At 44.9% G+C, this 20,279-nt stretch overlaps 1 protein-coding gene across 2 annotated transcripts in view; it reads right to left on the bottom strand.

Moving 5' to 3' along the window:
* The window catches only part of LOC109904765 (signal-induced proliferation-associated 1-like protein 3), an 83,445-nt gene that overhangs the window by 38,281 nt on the left and 24,885 nt on the right, over positions 1-20,279 (bottom strand). For both annotated transcript variants that reach the window (XM_031790459.1, XM_020501910.2), the window contains exon 2: positions 5,988-6,088. The gene's annotated coding sequence lies outside the window, so the exon portion shown is untranslated. The remainder of the gene's footprint in view (positions 1-5,987; positions 6,089-20,279) is intronic.

The raw sequence follows: 20,279 nt of genomic DNA, 5'->3' as shown, positions 1-20,279 counted from the left end.
TCTGCATTGTTCTCCTGCATTCTGTAAATGTGTTTACAACACATTTATTGATAATATGTTATGCAGGCTATACCAAAGGAATAGGCCACTTGGCATGGCCCTGCTGCGGGTTACCCGGTCAGCTCTTTACTGCCCGGTAACAGTCAAGTTGAAATAGCCTATACGTAGTCTGTCACATCATGTCGTCGTTACCATCGACGATGGCTCTCAATCATCTTCGATATCAGATACTATCGTAATATCGCCCAACCCTACTCTACCCCCTCCTTCTGTCCATTCTCACCCTCCCTCGCCATGTCGTCTTCAGAGAGAAACAGACGAGGATGCACACAACTAGGCTACTTCATACTCAGCTAAGGAAGAGAAGGGTGAAAAGAAAATTGAGGAGAGAGGGGGAGAGGACGTAAAGTGGGAGAGAGCGAGGAGTTGAGAGATGGGGAGGAGGAAGAGAGCGGGAACGTGTTCCCTGAACCACAAGGACTCGCCTTAATATGACAGTCACAAAGAATCAGGCTTCACCACCACCCTGTCACTATAAAAAGCCTCCCTAGACTCCTAATCTACCACTACTTTATTCAGGGTCTTCTCTTCTCTGCTCAAACTCTCGCTCTAATGTTTTAACTCGCTCTCTTTTTATATGTGTCCCTCTACCTAGGCTAATCCATCTCCGTTTTATTCCGTCTCTTCTCCCGCTCAAACGCGCTCTCCTTTCTTTCATCGCTCCATCCCTATCAGTTTCTGTCTCTCTACACTCAGGCTTATGATCCGTCAATCCCTGTTCTCATTCCCATCCCCGACATCTGTCTCCAGTAAACGTATGAACCAGGCCATTTCTCAGTCTGACATTGTTTAATGATGTTAGCTACTGGTACGCGGAAAGGGATGTTTTGTGAGGATCGTAAATCCTTTCCACAGAGTTTCTATTCATCATTCTATTATAATGTTGAGCGATCTCACAAGGCAGAGTGTGAATGACATTTATGTACGCTCAGCACAATCCTCTGTGATTCACTTTTGGCATGTGACAGTAGTACACACATATACACACACCATGTACAAAACTCATTTACAGCGAGATTTTTTTTTTATATATATATATATATATTTTTTTTTAAATCAGCTGAGAACCAGATGACCTCACAAATGTATCATGTCTTATGTTTTGGGGAAATACAGGCGATTCCAAGAGTCCTGTTCTGATCCCGCTGCTACGGCACAAAGTCTCTCCTTATTCGGCGCGGCGGCCGCGATACGCTATCAGTCCCAATCCCAGATAGGCTCCAGCTGCAGCACCCTGAGAAAGGGCCCTTTATTCAGCTGGACGGCCGTCTGGAGCGAGTGGGAGTTCTGTCATGTCTCTGGGTGTCCAAAACACAGAGTCAAGGCCGACAGACACAGTAGAACTGGGCCAAAACTACTACGCAAAAGCTGGAGGGAGGACAGACGGACTACCACAGCCACACAACTATACGGGACGTGTTTGGCAAACACATCTCGTTATGCCGAGCACCGATACGTCTCTAATACGAACAGTTCCAAAACTGAAAGAGATGAGCCGCCGCAGCCCAAAATAGGAGGTGCAAGAAAAGTCCTCCAGACAGACCCGTTGCAACCCAAGGCACAGAGGATGGCACACATAGAGGTGAAAGGGATGAGTTTTTAACCCCAAACAAACAGCAAGAGCTAAATAGAGATAAATAGGGGAGGCAGAAAATGGCAAGTGACATAGGAAACATGAAGGGCTTTGAGGCCCCCAGGCAGACACAGCGCTGGCCCCAACTACAGAAGACGTAAAGCAGGAACTGAATGCCTTTTAATTACTCCCAGAGCAATTAGTTAGGCCTCTGAAGATGCTTCCCCCGCCACCTCCCTCTTGGGGTGCCTGTGCACAGCGCAAGCCCTGGCCCACACAACGCAAACACACGCTGGAGCGGGTAATTACTCTGCTCACTCGTTATAATTACAGAGAGCTACAACTACCAGAGAAATGACTGTACACGACACGTGCTCCAGGTGGAGAGAGCTGTTGTTACTGTATCATGACAATGCCAAGTGACCAAGGACAAGAAAAAGTCACTTGTGGAACAGACCGCCTCGCAGGACAATAATGCATTTGAGATAAAGAGTTAGCCTACGCATAGAATTGTGATATAATTAAGCAATAAGGCCCGAGGGGGGAGTGGCATTACATCGGTAAACAGTTTATAATGGCAATAAGGCACCTTGGGGGTTTGTGGTATATTGCCAATATACCACAGCTAAGAGCTGTGTCCAGGCACTCCACGTTGTGTCGTGCATATGAACAGTCCTTAGCCGTGGTATATTGACCATATAACACACCCACTCGGGCCTTATTGCTTAATTATAAAACATGTGGAATACACATTTGGACAGAGGTGAGAAACCCATACACAACAGCAGGTGCTTTCAGATACTTTGATCGAAGACACAAAGGCCTACACACACACACACACACAATCCATGACCGTACTACTATTAGGCCGACTCAAATGTAGGCTAAGCTATACAAAGACGAGAGTGACAGCTTGAGAGGGTGACAGGCAGTGGTGACCCGAGGAGGGATTCTACAGTAACATAACATGAATAGTCTAATATTAGCTGTGGTGACGGTAAGATGGCGTAGTCGGTTGTGTCGGGAGCAGATGGTGATACATACTGGGTGACTGGCAGACAGCCGGCAGCGACCAGGCGTCACATCACAGCACTGCGATGACAACACACCCTGACAGGACGACAACCCTGCTCCCTGGGACGGACTACAGCTCAGACATACAGGGCTTGGGTCCGTATTCATAAAACGTCTCAGAGTAGGAGTGCTGACCTAGTGATCAGCTTGAGGTTTTATTGAATACATTATGTAGACAAGGGGGACCTGATCCTAGATCAGCATTCCTACTCTGAGACGCTTTTGAATACCAGCCCTGGTATAGATGGACTACAAAAGAGACTGGGCTGCGTGGTCTTCAAACACAACACCCAGGGCCGGGGTGGAATATACATGGAGACTAGAATTAAGAGCTGAAATAAATGTAGCCAAACAGTTTGCCAAAATGTTAGCGTCCTTTATCCTTATTAGGAGACAGAGTTGTTGTAACGGGTGAAAACTGTGACCTGATAATGAATGAATAGACGATTAGCGAGTGATGGAGATGACTAGGACCCTTACTGTCGCTTCAGTGTGAATGGGTAACGATGCAGAAAGTTCAGCTCGGTTATCCTCTGGTCGTTGAACGGTTCCTGTGGTGAGTCTGTCTCAAGCTGTTCCAGGATGACCTGTCTCTCCGGCTACCTGATCTCACCCCACTGGCTTCCCCTGCAACCTGACCACAGCTCTGACTCGAGGGCTGTAACGTTTGAGCTGAAGTGGAGGCTTGGAAAACCTTGCACACACACTGCAGCCCTTGTTTACCCCCCCCGTGTCTTGGCGTGTCCTCCATGTCTGCTGTGCTTCCCTACCTGGCAGTGACAGGTCTCGTCAGGCTCTCGGTCTCTGTGCTGCCTCTCCTGGCCCTGCTGCGAAGGTCTCCATTGATTTCCTGTGACATTGTTTTGCACTCGATCCCTGATAACCTCTACTGTCACTGCTGTGGCATACTCTGTCATACAGAAAGAACAGAACACTAGCCTGGAGGAGAAGCCTGGGCAGCGAGCAATACACATACAGCCACGCATGCGTGCCGACAGACACGTGCACTGCGAAAACACATTTGCATTGCGCGCACATGCATATGAGAAGGGTGCATGGGTGGGGAATGAGGGGCGAACTACATTCTTCTCCTTCTCCACTTGGTTGCCTGTGATCTGAAGTAGGGTGAAGGGCAGTGGGAGTTTGGGGAGTTGTAGCGACGCGAGGTGGAAATACAGTGAAGGTCTCTACCGTGACATAGGCTTTACAGAAATCCTTATATTTATAACATTAGGAGGTAGTAAGGTTTACACATCAGCACAAGGCAATGCGGCATCTGAACTTCTCCCCTCTCAGAGTGGATGAGATGAACCCCCACACCTACACACCATTGATTCAGCTTTCACGAGGCTTACTGTTACAGCTAATTTCTAAAGCGTGACCAAGAGGCCGTCATGCTGAGTAGCGGTACGTTCAACCCCAATCAGAATCAGCTATGTAAATAAAACATCTAAGACATTTGCGGCGACTTCAATTTACTACCACTTGAATCTACTGCTGTGGTGCAATCTAGCGCTGGGCTTTTCCCCTGGGGTAGGCAGCCACTTTAGAGAACAGGGGGAACGCTCCGACTTGGAAAGAGGGAAAGCTAATAGCAGTCAACTGCATTACTACCTCGAAAAGTCTGGTGTGGCCTAGTGGGACGACAGTGGATTCAGACACAGTACTGGACTTTGATTCAGACCACATTAGGAACATTGGCCGTTAGTTAGTGGAGGGGGGAAATCAATAGTTACATATCACAATATTATTTAAACAATATATATATATATATATATATATACACACACACACACACAATATATAAATATATCGTGCTGGTTGGCTTTACCAAAACTCCAGTATTATTCCTTCATAGCTGTTTCTCCATCTTCATTTTAAATAGGGGGCCCAATTTGTTTTCAGCACTTTTATTTACAGGACTGATCAACACTCGTTTTCTCACCTAAGCACATAAGTACCGTGATAATATCGTACCGTGAGGACCCTAGCAATTCTGTATGGATAAATGACGATAAATTTCATAGGAGTGAGTAAGAGGCAGAGGCGAGATCAGAAAAAAGTGGACTTCTCGCAAAAATACCCTCTATTTTTTCCCCCTGAAATTGAAGAAACAACCGGTTACATTCTGAAATTGTTGCTGCTTGACTGCACTGAGCCACCGACATCCAGGGAAGAAGACATCCCACAAGGAATCATCTACTTTTTCAGTCACAATATGCTTTTACCTCATAGGACTTCCATGATATTAATAAAACAAAGCCTGGTTTGTTCTAATGTAAGTCTAACACGCTAGCGTAAACCTAAGAGCTCCTAGCAAGCTACGGTTCAGCTAAACGTCAGCATTCAGCTAGCACGTTGATGCGAGGAGGACACAGAAATTATTTTGTTTAGCTAGCTAACTAGCTAATGTTACCTAGCTGTGAAGCCTATATTATAATATGAATGATACTGTACGATAAAGTGACTGTACTTTTATTCATATGGGAGGGGGTAAACGTTCATTATTGCTATGCTAACGTTACTTGATCATGAAGAATGTCGTTTGCTAGAGAGCTAGCTGTGTATTTTCAGCTCATTTAATGCGTACGTATGAGAAAATCAACTTTTTTTCAGCACGTGCTTGTCAATTGTTGCATTATTCAAGTGTGTAATATGTTTTAGACGAAAAGTTGCTTGGACTGTTAAATAGCTTGGGGCTTACTGGCTAGCGGCTACCGTGATATTTACGGTCAAATTTAATCTGCCGACCAAGAATGAGAATTGAAAAGTAGAAAGTGCTTTCGCTCCTCCGACTCTCCATCGCGCGTAGTGGGAACAGGGCCTATGACACAGCCAGACAGCAAACACACACCTTAAGAGCCAGGGGGTGAACATTGATAACACACTGTTACATAACAGAGGATCAGGTGATGCCCCAAGGCTAAGGCAGACCCCTGATGGGTACATGTGCGTATATACACACTTACACCCACATGCAATCTCTCAATGAGAGTAGAACCACATAAAAATGCTGTCAACTTTTAGAATACAAACAGACGCATAGAGGCAGGCACAAATAATTCTAAAGCGCCCCGTGTCGGCTATGCAAACGAAACCCCAAACTCTACTGGTGGCAGGTGGGGTGTTTCACTGAGTATTGAACCAGTCTTTCAAGATGTCATCTGACGGCAATACAACTCTGTAGATAGGGACAAGCTTACAACACACTTTCCATGACATTCCTTCACTTTTACAGCCAACCACTTATTGCCCTGCTGTTGTTACTCATTTAGCCTACCTGAATCGGGCGTGGTCCGTGCGTGTGTGTGTGTTGACTCACAGGTGAGCAGGGGGGGGGTCAATGAGGCGGGGAAAGTCTCTCGATCACAGCTCTGCTGCCTGGAACACAAGAGGAACAAATGGTAGAAGTTAGAACCACTGCTCTCTGTTATTAGGTAAATAACTACCGCTTCCCACCCCCCTTTTCTTTTTTAAAAGTTCAACGGGTGACATTTTGAGTGAAACATCAGAGAGAACCCTAACAAAAGGCTCCAGGTAGCCAGAGGAAAACTACACTTCCACAATTAAGAAGAACTAAGCCAAAAGAGAGAAACACAAAGCAAAAGGTTCATTTTGCCGCTTTACTTTAGCAGATTCAGAAGGTTTAATTGTTAACCAGTAATAACATTCCAAGTAGGCTGACTAAGCTCTGATAGGGATGGAAGATGTGTGAGGAGGCATTATGAGTGTGTACAGTCTGGCAGAGGGGTGTGTGTGTGTGTGTGTGTGTGTGTGTGTAGCTGCTGTAAGTTCCAGGCTCATCAGGCCAGCAGTGAGTCCATTGTATGTGAGGAGGAATGTGGATGCAAGGGACTCTTGTGTGTCTTAGAAACACACACAAGTCCTACATCCAAACACTCAATGGCACACGTCAGTCTCCTAAATAGACAAACTCACTAGTTCCCTCTATACCATTCATTAATTAGAACCCAAAAGAGCTGACAATTAAGATCGTCTGATCCTCCACAGATAAAACTCAGCTATAAAGCCTCTGTTCATTTACCTCTTCATGTAGCTACGACACTATACACGTCAAACAAAACATTTATTGAACAGATAGGATTTATCAGGCAGCATCCTCTGGCATTTCTCTCCCTCTTTCTGCCTTTCCCCGTCTCTCTTCCTTCCGCCCTCTTAAGGCCTCGACATGCTTCAGTTCGAAGTCGGCTTGGCGAACCGGACAGGCGTGCTCGCATACTCCCTGAAAAGACCTTCGCTTGGAAAACCTGAAAAAAGCGGCAATACCAGTATTTTCCAATGAAAGAATGTGCATGAAAACAAGTCGTCTCTCGTTGAATGACAACAAAGACTTAATTGAAGAACCTCTGCTGTTGACCAATCACCGTCGAAGGGTCGTCGACTTCGGCTACCGACTTCGGCTTGCCTCAATCGTTTTGCGTGTGCGGCCGAACAGCCCGAAAAAACCCTTAACGAAGTCCAAAATTGTCACAAAATGGCACCATAATATAAGCACAAACTTGTTCCGAACCGTTTCAGCTAGGAAGCATGCGGACGTATTTCCTTCCCATGTCGCTGCGTTGTCTGTATTTCCCTCACTTGCCCTCCTATCTTGTCCTTGACAACTATCCCTCTGTATCCTTGACCCTCCCCGACCCTGCCAATGCCCTGCCCCTCTGTACTTCCTGATTTACTCTTCTGTGTGTCCGGAATGTTCTCCTGAACAATACGACAGCAGCAGCAACAGGGTGAGCCAGGTGACTATTGCACTCAAAGTGGTAGTGCCAGTGCATGTGAGGTCGGTGTGTCGGTGGAGGTTGTCGGACTGGGGGCAAGCCGAGGGTAGGCTACAGAGTAGTGGAATGAGGAACAGGGTTGATGTAGGCTCAGTAAAAAAAAAGGTGCCGGGTTGCTCAGAACCGGAGTGAGCGATGTGAAAGGGTATTCATGAAGGTTGGGTGATCAAATATGGGTGAGGGCGAGTTTAACAATTGGGCAAGGTCAACTTTTGTACTCATAAAACACCGGTATACATATTGGCTAATCAAAAAAACATTACAATAAATGGGGGGGGGGGAGAAACCAAAACCCTCAAATAACCACCATTCGGCTATACCATGTAATCACATTCTACAACTGGACAAAATATGTTGTTGAAATGGGCAGAGGCTACTTGGTGGCAAATCTTTTCTCATATCCTTACAGGTAGATGCAGCTTCAGTGTGTGACAGGTGTGCTTCTGTGGCTGTGTAGCACGCACTTTCAAAAAATGGTACCACAAAGATGGTTGGAGGTCCACACATCAGAGAACAGGAACATATGTTGTTTTTAAAATGATACTGTCAACCCTTCATAAGAAACCTATTGAAATCATAGAAAATATAGATAATAGAATAGACGAGACCATTTCAGTTAACGGTGGGTGGACCAGCGGCCATCTTTGCGGTAGTAATTGGTAAAACTTTTTTATTTACTTAATGGCGTACCGGCTATGGTGTACCAGCTAATTTGCAGTGGTCTGAAGTGATAGAAATAGAATGGACTTAGGATTGAAATAACAACCCACCCTGTATTCATGAGTATGTTGTGTCTCAACCGATGGCAGACACCACACAAAAACCCCAGATGACAAAATAGGGTCTAAGCTACAACATATACGAATGTGCAAAAGAAAATCGGATTCAGAAATTGTTGGATAAGTGATGGCAGTCATTTTTTGTACATTTGTTTTTAAGCTATCAAACTCAACCGTTTATATATTTTCCAGTGATGAAGATATGGATGTGTCATGGAATGACAGGGTATGCAAAGTGGGTCAACTTTGAGCACCTTCATCTCCTGAATGTTTTGGTATTCAGGTCAAAAAAAGTGACTTTCTGACCACTTCTTCCATGGACATGTACGGAAGGTTTTATTCAAATCAAGAAGGATGCTGTCAAAAAAAGTGATTGAATTCAAATGGATTTACCCTCCATTAAGTCCAAGTAGCCTAAAGAGGCTAGCTAAGCTAACATAGCCAGCTAGCTATCTAGCAAGCCTATTGAGTCTACATGATGCTGCAATGCTTTGGTGGAATTCTCCGCATGGCCGGGACGATAGCAGTATTGCGAAAAACAATAATTAAAACAAAGCAGACCTAACTCTTTGATCCTTAAAAACCCGCTGTATGAAAAATAGTTTGCTATAGCTTGGGAAATAGATAAATGTGAAGCTGGATGACAACATAATGATGCTTGCTTCCAATACTAGAGCTGATTTCCTAAATAAGTTAAATCCGTTTTGTGTTTTGCTTCCTTGCCACGATCCTTACATGTAAATCGGGATACTGGTATTGTCCCGGTCCTACTGTCTAGCCTACATTCCTCTGTTGCTTTCTTGAACAGATTTATTGAAACAAATAGGCTATATAGAAAATAGGAATAGGCAAATTACTCTGAATGTCACGTGTGTGCTGCCCTGCTGTACGACTCGGTTCATTACAGTGTGGCTCGTCAAGTTAAAACAAGCTAAACCATCATCTGTCACATGTCGCCGTCACCATCAGCGCTGGCTGTCACTCATCGTCGACACTACTGTAATGTCGCCCAACCCTAGTGAGGTTGATTGCACTGAGATGGGTGATGGGGTCAGACACCGCCAAATGCCCCGAGGTGGAGCCCCATTACTGTTTGACAATACAGTGCCAATCAATACCAGTCAATTCAGGTCCGATTACCCCTTGACGCAGAATAGAAGCGTAATAACACTCTTAGTAAAAGTGTGTGGGGAGAGACGGTGTGTGTGTGTGTGCCTCGAGTGTGTCTCGCGACTAAACTAATGGAGAGTACAGTATCCAGAGCCTAGAGCCAGTCCTGAATATAGCTCTGAGAGTCAGCATTATAGCTCTGAGAGTCAGCATCAGAGATGTACAGCTTAGACTTCCCCCTACACCCCCCCCAAAATTAAAGAGTGAACACTTTCCAGCCATGGCTAACATTTCAGCCCATAGAGTAGGGTCACTGGTAAGCCTAGAACAGTTGAAATTGATAAATGCAACACCGTGGCCTACCTACCTTCCTATCTAGCTAGCTAGACCATGGGGCTTACAGGTATGTAGGATAATAGCCTACATTGCATTATAAAGCAACATAAAACAAACTAAGACCCTCCATATAGCCTCCTATGCGTGCATGTTTAAATAGGAGAGCAGCTGTATATTTAGTACTGAAGCCATTCTCTGGTTGCAGTGCCTGGCCAGACAAAGATCATCAAACAGCTTAGAGAAAAGGAAGTCAAGCCCAGTGCAGAGGGAGAGAGGTTGTGTGTGTGTGTGTGTGTGTGTGTGTGTGTGTGTGTGTGTCACTGGATCAATCAGGAAATCGACCGCAAGCTCTTGACTTATGAGTACGATGACTGGGCTTCTTGGTACCCGTGATCTGTGAAGTGGGCTGTAGCTACGCGTGCTAGAGTGTGCATGTACGAGTGTGTGTACACCTGTGTGTACGGTGTAATATGAACGTGCGTGTGTGCCTTGCTGTATATGGCCGTACAGTAGGCTCAGTGAACAGGAATATGGTAATTTATGTCCCAGCGTGTTAAGAGATAGAGATCATCATCTCCTACAGCAGAGCAGGGTAATTAAACATCTCTCTCAGTACGCTGAACGCAGTGTGACTGGGCCGGCCTGAATTAGAGACCAGACGCATTTCAAAGAGGACATGCAAATCGTACTTTACATATCATTAGTGGTTGTTCCAGCGCTGCTCTGCTCCATGGTGAGCCACAGAGAGGAGCATGAGCTGGCTGGCTTCCTTCCTCCCGCCTGTCATAGGCATTGTGCTGTGATTTAAATGGATTACTCCAAACTCTGACTGCATTAATATTTCAGAGTGTGAGTGCTACTTAAAAAGTCGTCCCGTATTTTTCTTCTTAAACCAGTTTGAAGAGGAGCCGTTCTAGTCAGCTAATGGGTTTGTCAATGCAACTGTAACAGGCTGACTACACGGCCCACGTCGCGTGCGCGTGCGTTGCAAAATAAATGTTGAAATCTATATTATGCAATTACTGCACCACACACTGCTCGTGCTCGCCAACGAGTGTATGCATTGCCAAGGGCTAAAATAAAAGTCAGTTATATTTGTGACGCAGCTAACGCTGCAAGTCCTGCCTCTCCCAACTCCTCATTGGTTTATAGAGGCAGGTACCCACGTGCCATCTCCTTATTGGTTATACCCACGTGGGTGACTGAAAGACGAATGAGGTCGGTGGCGGTAATGCACCTAATTTATGAAAGTTACCAATCGCAATATAAAGTCAAGAGAAGAAAAAGCCTGGAAGGAAGAGAGATGATTACAAACGATTCGGTTGACCGTTTTATGTGAGGATTAATTGGTGGAGTAGAGGACCTTGTGCATTTCAGGTAAAATAACATCAGTGTTTATATGCCAGAACAAATTAGCTAGCAACAGCAAGCTAGCTAAATAAGACAAATTAGTGAGTAAGTGCAAGCTAACTAGCTAAATTGCCATACATGTTTAATGCTTTCAACATGTTCCCAAATTAATATAATTGGGACCGTTTGTTTTTATATTTTAACCTGCATGTGGTGATCGCGTTTGGTGACAAAATACATTTTTGCACGATGGCGCACACCAGCAGCCGGTTTGGGTTCCGTGTAAGGGCGTTGTCACACTGTTCTGACCTATAGTTCGAATCGGTGTTCAATTCTTTTTTTAATACTGTATTTTTGGTTTCACATTGTCAAATGAACTAAAAATGCCTGAAACAAAACAATTCAAATCATTTGTTTATTGGAGAAAAATGCTCATATTAAATCCATCTTTGATTATCAAGAAGCGTAACGCGTGTATCCCCAACTTCACATTACTTCCGCTTTGGTCTTCCAACAACAAGCGAGAGGAAACGGTGCAATAGCGGCTGCGATGTGAAAAGGCTATATTCAGTAGCCTGTCCCCATGTCCCCTAATCAATAATAATAACCTGAGTTTCTGCATGAAAAGTGCTATATCAAATTAATGTATTATTATTATTCAGCATCGGACGCGCTCAATTACACTGCTCCTCACAGAATGTTTAATAGATAAATCAGGTTATGGTAATGCTCGCAGTCAAGCAACCAATACTACTGCGTTCTCGCCAGCAGCGAACTGAACCACAGCACAAACGGAATCGGGCTGAGTTAACCCTTTTTGACAGTACCACGGTGCGTTTAGTGCGCTGCTCCCGAGTGCGGATAGCGTTTGACACAAGTCCAAACAAACCGAACTAAGGGGGAAAACGTGCCAGAGTTGGTGTGAAAACCAATTTTGTGTGAAAGCCCCACGATAGATATAAGTTTTGGTGTAATCATCCCCTGGCTGACTTGGCCTGTATGACGTCTGCTGTTCTTTACCCTGGTGGAATGGGTATACTTTTTCAGCTGTTTGAGGTCACTGCCATTGTTATATGAATTCATTTCTGTTAGGGATGGGCACGTTTATTCTAATATCTGAAACGACGTTAGTATTCAATTACTTGGGAGAATGCCAAGAGTGTGCATAGCTGTCATCAAGGGAAAGGGTGTCTACTTTGAAGAATCTAAAATATATTTAGATTTGTTTAGCCATTTTTGGGTTACTACATGATTCCATAGGCGTTATTACATAGTTTGTCTTCACTAGAAGAGAAAGAAAGAAAAACCCTTGAATGAATGTGTGTTCAAACTTCTGACGGGTACTGTATATAAACAGGACTAACTTAACAACGAAAAGGCTTTGTTACACAGCCTACAAGAATAACCATAACATTCAACATAATAAAACAAGTTGACAGTTTTTATTAGAGCGCCCCATAAAAAGAAGCACTGGTAGCCTACGCATATGGTATACCGAAACTTCTGTACTCCCCCCCCCCCCCGAAGTATGAAGAAATGTTGAAACTGTTCGCAAAACGTCCATACAGACTAGAACACATTTACAATATAAGCAGATACCGGTAGCTTCCAGCTATAATTGTAGGCTACATTTCCTTGCTAGCTTTACAGCTGAATTCACGACCCTAGTACTTTGTTTGTGATAGTATGCAAACCATAAAGCAAAAATATTCTGATTTTAAAGCTGATTGTCACCAAAAACGTAATTAATTCACTTCTCCCTCACCAACAAAAACGTATTCGTCTCCCTTGCCTCCCATCTGGTTTCCACTAGATTTCAAAGTCAGATTCCACTGGCACATACAGCACACACTATTATAAAAGAGATTGCTTCTATGCAAATGTTGTTGATCAGTACAATAAAATAATATGTTCTCCTAGCTCCCTCCCTCCCCAGAATGCATCGAAAAGTCAATGGCACTGGCAGTCAGTTATAAAGTGCTTGGATCAAAGCACCTGCATATCCCGCTATAGAACCAGAGATAAGGAACACTGCCCGGGATCAAAACGTTATCAGCGATACGGTAGGCGGGTAGTGCATATAAAACCATCTCTATCGCTAACAGCGCCTCCATCGAGCAGAGCAGCCGTCGCTATTAACCCCAAAAGTGTGCTGGGAACCCCTGCAGAGAAGGGTGGGCAGCCCCATTCATACTCAAACACGGGGAGGTGAGATTGCCATGCTTTCATCATTTCCTTCCCCCTATTCCCTTTCGCTCCTCTTCCCCTCCGGCTCTATTTGAATGGAAATAAGAGGGTTGAGAGAACCCCTCCCTCGGCTGGATGTCTCTCCAGTGTGTGACGGGTTGCGCTGCGTTCTCTCTGCCTGCAGTAGGGAGAGGGATACTGCTGTGAGAAGTACCAGACTAAATCACATGAAAAGCAGGTCAAAGGTAAAATTGCTGAATACAAGGAGTAGATGGAAGCCCTTATCCACTGATGGAAATGGACAGGTGGGGTAATTATCTGATCCTAGATCTGGGGTAAGGGGCCCCGCCACCATATACCTTTCGCAACCTCAAGGGTTGGTGAGGTTGGGGAATGCTGTGTTGTGTATGTACTGTATGGATACAACACTCCGTTCACTGCTGGATTGCTGTGCCGCCGGTTGCCATGGGAACCAGGGGCACACAGACAGAAAGAGTTACGATGTAGGCGTGAGGCGGTGAGCATTCAGAACACACAACCTGAGCGATAAATAAAAGATGTCCTGTCGTCCACCCCGCAATATGTCAATCAATCACAAAGGTGTCCTCGTCACTACATGCAGGGGAAGGGGGACCTAACATGCATGCACAGACACACACACACACTCTGCAGAGGAAATGCGGTTAGCCTCCCACTTGCACTCTCGCACCAGTATCACCTTTGTTATTAGAAGACGCAAAAATGAAAATAGCCAGAGAGAAAGAAGAACGCAGTAAGTTTGGAACCTGGTAGGACTACAGTCAGAGAAGAGCCAGTAAAAGGAAACAGAAATTAATGGACAATGAGAAACGCACGGGAACACAGAGGAGGATTTTGGTGAGTGGGATACAGTTGAAGACGAGGAGAGAGCAGAGCCTGGCAGACCAGGAACTCAGTGATGAATCAGATCGGTAGAGAGGAGAGATTGCCTCAAATTGAGGCTTCAGAGTGATGCATCACAGAGCTGCTGCTCCTACAGAGGCCCAGCAATCCTTGACCCCACCTTCTCTCTGATCTCCCTCTCCCCCTTTTTCCATGCATCATCTCTCACCCTCTTCTTCTATCTCCTGTGATCCTTGAATCCCTCCTCTCTTTCCTCCCAGCTGGCCTCCTCTATCGCTCTGTGTGAGAAGGATTCTTTAACAACCACACGCTGTGCTGCTTTAAAACGCAAGCCGTGCTGCTTTAAAACCACACAATGCAACGTGTTTTAAATTGCTCTTCATTCTTCAAAAGGCGATGGTAATCGTACTCTTAAATACGCATTCATCTGTTACTTGTGTGTTTCCCTAATATAATCTACTTGATATATCTTCCTTTATTATTTTCCCCTAACCTAATTGGAGTAAACTAATAGACAACAACTCTTAGGTTTCTACTTCCAGCTTATACATACTGTATACATTTTACGGACACAATCTATTTGACAATAGTTATATTTTGTTTGTTTTTAGTCCCATCCTTCAGCTACCCTCAACCCCTCACATCTCTCTCTGAAGACCACCCAGTTGATTTCTATTTGCCATACATTTTTACAACTGTGCTGTTTCACAAAAGTTCAGAACCTTTCTATTCTCATAGTTTCTACAGATTGCAAATGAAAGATAAACGTTTTATTATATTGCTGATCAAATGACTATGACTTTTCAAATCACCCAGCAGTGCCATTTGCAGAGTTAGCTCCAGGGAAATGTTGCAATTCAGTCTTTCCTGAACCTGTGACCAAAAACAAGCTACAAATAGACAGTACCAAAACGAATAATCTAATGATTCGGTCTCTTCGCAGCAAAATCTGCAGAGCTGGGATGGTTGTATCCCCCATATATATATATATATATATTCCTGTTTTATATATATATATATATTCCTGTTTTATATATATATATATATTCCTGTTTTATATATATATATATATTCCTGTTTTATATATATATATATATATTCCTGTTTTATATATATATATATATTCCTGTTTTATATATATATATATATTCCTGTTTTATATATATATATATATTCCTGTTTTATATATATATATATATTCCTGTTTTATATATATATATATATTCCTGTTTTATATATATATATATATTCCTGTTTTATATATATATATATAAAAAACATTCTATTGGTTGCAATACATTTGGATAATAAATTAAATTGAAAAAAAAAGTTTTGAATCCGGCGTTGTTTTTCGATCAGTGCCATGGAATTGGTACATTGAAAATTAATTTCCAACTATTTTGCAATCAATTTATTTATTTATTTTTATTTAACCTTTATTTAACTAGGCAAGTCAGTTAATTAAGAACAAATTCTCATTTGCAATGGCAGCCTACCCCGGCCAAACCCGGAAGAAGCTGGGCCAATTGTGCGCCGCTCTACGGGACTCCCAACCACAGCCGGATGTGACGCAGTCTGGATTCGAACCAGGGACTGTAGTGATGCCTCTTGCACTGAGATGCAGTGCCTTTGACAGCTGTGCCACTCGGGAGCCCTACATGGCACAGCTGTCCATTCTTTGGTCCTTAAATCAAACTGGTATACTTTATCACAATTCAATTTTGGTCTTGAATGCAGGGCCAAGTTCCTTACTTTTCCCCCCTTCCACTTGCCTCTTCCATTTTTGAGGTAATGCTGCAATTAGTTGGTTGTAATTTTAGGTAGAGCAGACATTTCCATATAATTTTGTTACCTGCATGTGTGACTGACAACTCCACCAGTACTATTTATGATATAATTTACAAAGATAGCTTTATTTTTTACAAAGCTATCTCCAAAAATAATGCTTTATTTTTATATCAATTAGTATATTGGAGTTTAACCATTTCTCATAATATTCGTTCTGTCTTTTCTGGTGGACTAAACAGAAATTGCAACCAACTTTCTATGGCTTGTGTTAAAAATAGTAATATTTTGGAGATTATTTCATTTTCAAATAACCGAAAAGGGAAAAAAGCCATGGCTCTCTCTCATCCCTCTGGAGCAGACATATGGTGAGCAATATGTTTGGAATATCGAATCGCAATTAAAAATCACAATACATATAGAATCGTATCTGCACCTAAGTATCGTGATATCGTATCGTGATGTCCCTGGCAATTCCCAGCCCTAATTCTAACACATATTGTAGACATGGTTTTAAAGACAACGGGGCTATGCTTGTACACTGAGCAGGAGATGATAATCCCAGTGTCTCAACACAGTACACACGGTTTCCAGAGTAACACCTACCCATTTTCCTCCGCCACACAGGGGTAACGAGTGGCGTCAGGTAGGTAGGTGTCAACACACACATGGCTTATTACCATCTACCTGCCTCTTGAGGAGCCAGCAGACTGACCGACTGACACACACATTCTAATAGTGTGGGTTACACTTGACCTGAACCCCTCCCCCGCCATAAGGACGATAACATTAAGTCATGAGTCATGATGACAAACCATTGTTTAGGCTAGGTCAAGGAAGCATAACGATGGGGTAGGTAGACATAACAGAAGCCTACTAGCTTACTTAAGTAATGCTTGTGAAATAATGACCAAGCTCCTCCGCCCCTGCGCTGTTGGCCTGAGGTCCTCCCTACACCGTCTGGGAACGACGGGCCAGCGGGGTGTTTTAGACCCTCACAGCTGCTGCTGTTCCCATGGAGCTGTGCCTCCCAGGAGAAAACAGGGGGATAGTGTTGTGCCGCACGGATTAGCCCCTAAACAGATTTTAGGCTACTCTCAGCCAACAGGCATAGTTGACTACTAGGCCAAAAAAAGAAAAATGCATGGCAGAAATACAGGGATTTATTTTGTCTTTCCGGCATGTGCCATCTTTTCCCTCTGGCCTAGTTTTGGAAAACAATCTTTACGCCCCGTCAACAAAGCACAGATCCAACTCATAGGCTAAATGCAACACAGTGACAAACAGTAGCCCACTCTCTCTCAGCATGAGTAGGAGCAGTGGCTGCTGAGACTCCTTAAAAAAGGGGACATTCCTGCTGTCACACCGCACTCTGCTCTGACTGAGTACCGAGTACGGCCATCGCGTTTCCATTAGGGACGTGGAAGGAAGTGGAGATCTGGGGGTCTTTTAGAGGCTCTTCCTGTAACCGTATCACCCTAGTGACAGGCTAATGAGGCTAAATGATGAGGCTTTAGGAAGAAAGGGTATCCCGCAGGGAGAGGACAGACAGACCCCAACAAAGACATAGAATAGTCACAGAGTCAGTTGTTCCCCATGACGTGGCCCCTTCTAACATGATGTCTATCTAGTCAGTGGTGTCAGCGTTGTTTCTTAAGGGACCCAGAGGAAAAAAGGGCAACGGGCAGTTTATAAAAACCTGTAGTTTCATTTCAACCATCTAAATGATTGAAACATGCCGTTTGTTCGGCCCCAGAGCCCGACTGTAGGAGCAGGGCCACGCTATCCACCCCGCAGCACAGACCAGATCAGTGGGGTCAATCACAGATTCAAATACACATCATCCAACACATTTAAAACAGATTCAAACCCCACCACAAACACTGCTTTCGAGGAAACACAGATGGGATTTTGGAATAAATATTTTGGGCCAGTGAGAAAGAGGAATATTGTGGCTGGACTATTTCTATATGGGTGGTGAGATGGGCACATGATCCGTACCTTAGACGTTAATGCATTAATACATCATCGGCGATGCCTTGGGAACGTGATCCGTACCATAGACGTCAATGCATCATTACGTCATCGGCGATGCCTTGGGAACGTGATCCGTACCATAGACGTCAATGCATCATTACGTCATCGGCGATGCCTTGGGAACGTGATCCGTACCATAGACATCAATGCATCAATACGTCATCGGCGATGCCTTGGGAACGTGATCCGTACCATAGACGTCAATGCATCAATACGTCATCGGCGATGCCTTGGGAACGTGATCCGTACCATAGACGTCAATGCATCATTACGTCATCGGCGATGCAGTACAGCCAGACAAAGAAGACGAGTGACACAGTTTCAGACAGTCTCTTCCTCTCTTGCCTCCTTTTCTCTCTCTCTCACTCTCCTCAATGGCTCCATTGAGAGTAGAGGCCGTTGGGGTCCTGTGAGGACTGAGTGTCCACCCTGTCCTGGATCGCTTTCCCTAGTCAGTCAGTCAGTCTGCCGGTCGGGCTGTCCTCTGGGGGGGGGGGTCTGGGCTCTCCATGGAGGAGCCCGGCCCTTTCAAAGCTACGCCGCGCCTGGCAGTCATGCGGCCTAGATAAGCCCGGCAGCCAGTAGGGGCCCGGGAGATAGTGCTCAGAGATAGCGATAACAATGCCAGACTGTTCTTCTGACGCTTGTGAAATGATGTTTTATTTTGAGGATTCCTCTGTGAACCGCTCTAACCGCACTTCTCTGCGCGGTACTGAAGAGCATTGGCCTACTGAGGCTGGAATGCCGGTCAGACTGGGCTTGGGGCTATGGGCAAGGCATCATGGGGCACCAACCGCTCAAATCAAAGCGCACTTCCTGTCAACCCGGTGAAATAGAAGACGAAAGAGCAGTGGTGTACTTTTGAATTAACTTTTCATTGCCAGAGAGAAAAGAAACACACACACACCACCTGCAGTTGCGTTGAAATTTGGGGCACGAGACTGAGGGGGCTGGACTTTTACCAAAATGAAAAAGTAATGCTTCTAAGAAGGGTTTTGTCATGACTCTGCCTAATGGACTCTGGGATACGGCGGGTGTAGAGAGCTAAACCTGGCAGGAGCGTGACTACTCACTCAGCTGGCCTGGAAGAGCCGCTCTCCAAGCAGGTTGTGTGCATCTGGATGGGATCCCCTCTCGTCTCTTTCTCTGCTTCCAACAGAACCAGCCTAAATCTGACAACATCCACTAGCTAGTCGGCCAGACTACGCGCCCCTTTGTTGTTTTCTCATCATCTTTCCTTCATGACCTTGGATCTGAAAGAGCTGTGGAAGTAGGCCTACTTGTACTTCTGATTCCCCCAGTTCATTCACCAATGGGTCACGAAAGAGTCATGACCCTAGTGTGAGCAGCGTGCCGTCTGGGTTCGCAAAGCGGCGACTGCAAAACGGCCCACCTGGTGGAATACATTCATATGCACATTGAGAGACTGTGGAGTAGAGCTTTGTCCCAGGGGAGAGGTGGTCAGTGTGTATCGTGCTCATCACCCCCTCCGAGTGATTCTAACCTGGTTCTCTTTGCGCCACCACAGGGAGTCTGGGGGGGAAGAGAGAGATAGAGAGAGATAGATACAGAGATCGGGAGAGATACAGAGAGAGAGATACAGAGAGATATACACAGAGAGAGAGAGATACAGAGAGCGAGAGAGATACAGAGAGAGAGATACAGAGAGATAGAGAGAGAGAGAGATATACAGAGAGAGGGAGATACAGAGAGAGAGATACAGAGAGAGAGAGAGATACAGAGAGAGAGAGAGATACAGAGAGATACAGAGAGAGATACAGAGAGAGAGATACAGAGAGAGAGAGGGAGATACAGAGAGAGAGAGGGAGATACAGAGAGAGAGAGATACAGAGAGAGAGGGGGGGGGGGGGGGGTACAGCGTTGAGCTGGAGGTGATTAAGAACACATCCCCACCACTCTCTCCCAACTACTGAGCTGATTCTAACCTGGTTCTCTTTGCGCCACCACAGGGAGTCTGGGGGGGAAGAGAGAAATAGAGAGAGATAGATACAGAGATCGGGAGAGATACAGAGAGAGAGATACAGAGAGATATACACAGAGAGAGAGAGAGAGAGAGATACAGAGAGCGAGAGAGATACAGAGAGAGAGAGGGAGATACAGAGAGAGAGAGGGAGATACAGAGAGAGAGAGGGAGATACAGAGAGAGAGAGGGAGATACAGAGAGGGGGGGGGGGGGGGTACAGCGTTGAGCTGGAGGTAATTAAGAACACATCCCCACCACTCTCTCCCAACTACTACTTCCTTGTGTTCCCTCCTCATTTCCATCCGCTACCACACAAACTGGCCCCA

This window comes from Oncorhynchus kisutch, linkage group LG15 (genome assembly GCF_002021735.2).
Source record: "Oncorhynchus kisutch isolate 150728-3 linkage group LG15, Okis_V2, whole genome shotgun sequence".
In the NCBI taxonomy this organism is placed as follows: Eukaryota; Metazoa; Chordata; class Actinopteri; order Salmoniformes; family Salmonidae; genus Oncorhynchus; species Oncorhynchus kisutch.
Note: the sequence above shows the minus strand (reverse complement) of the source record. Positions and strands in the feature narration are given on the sequence as shown.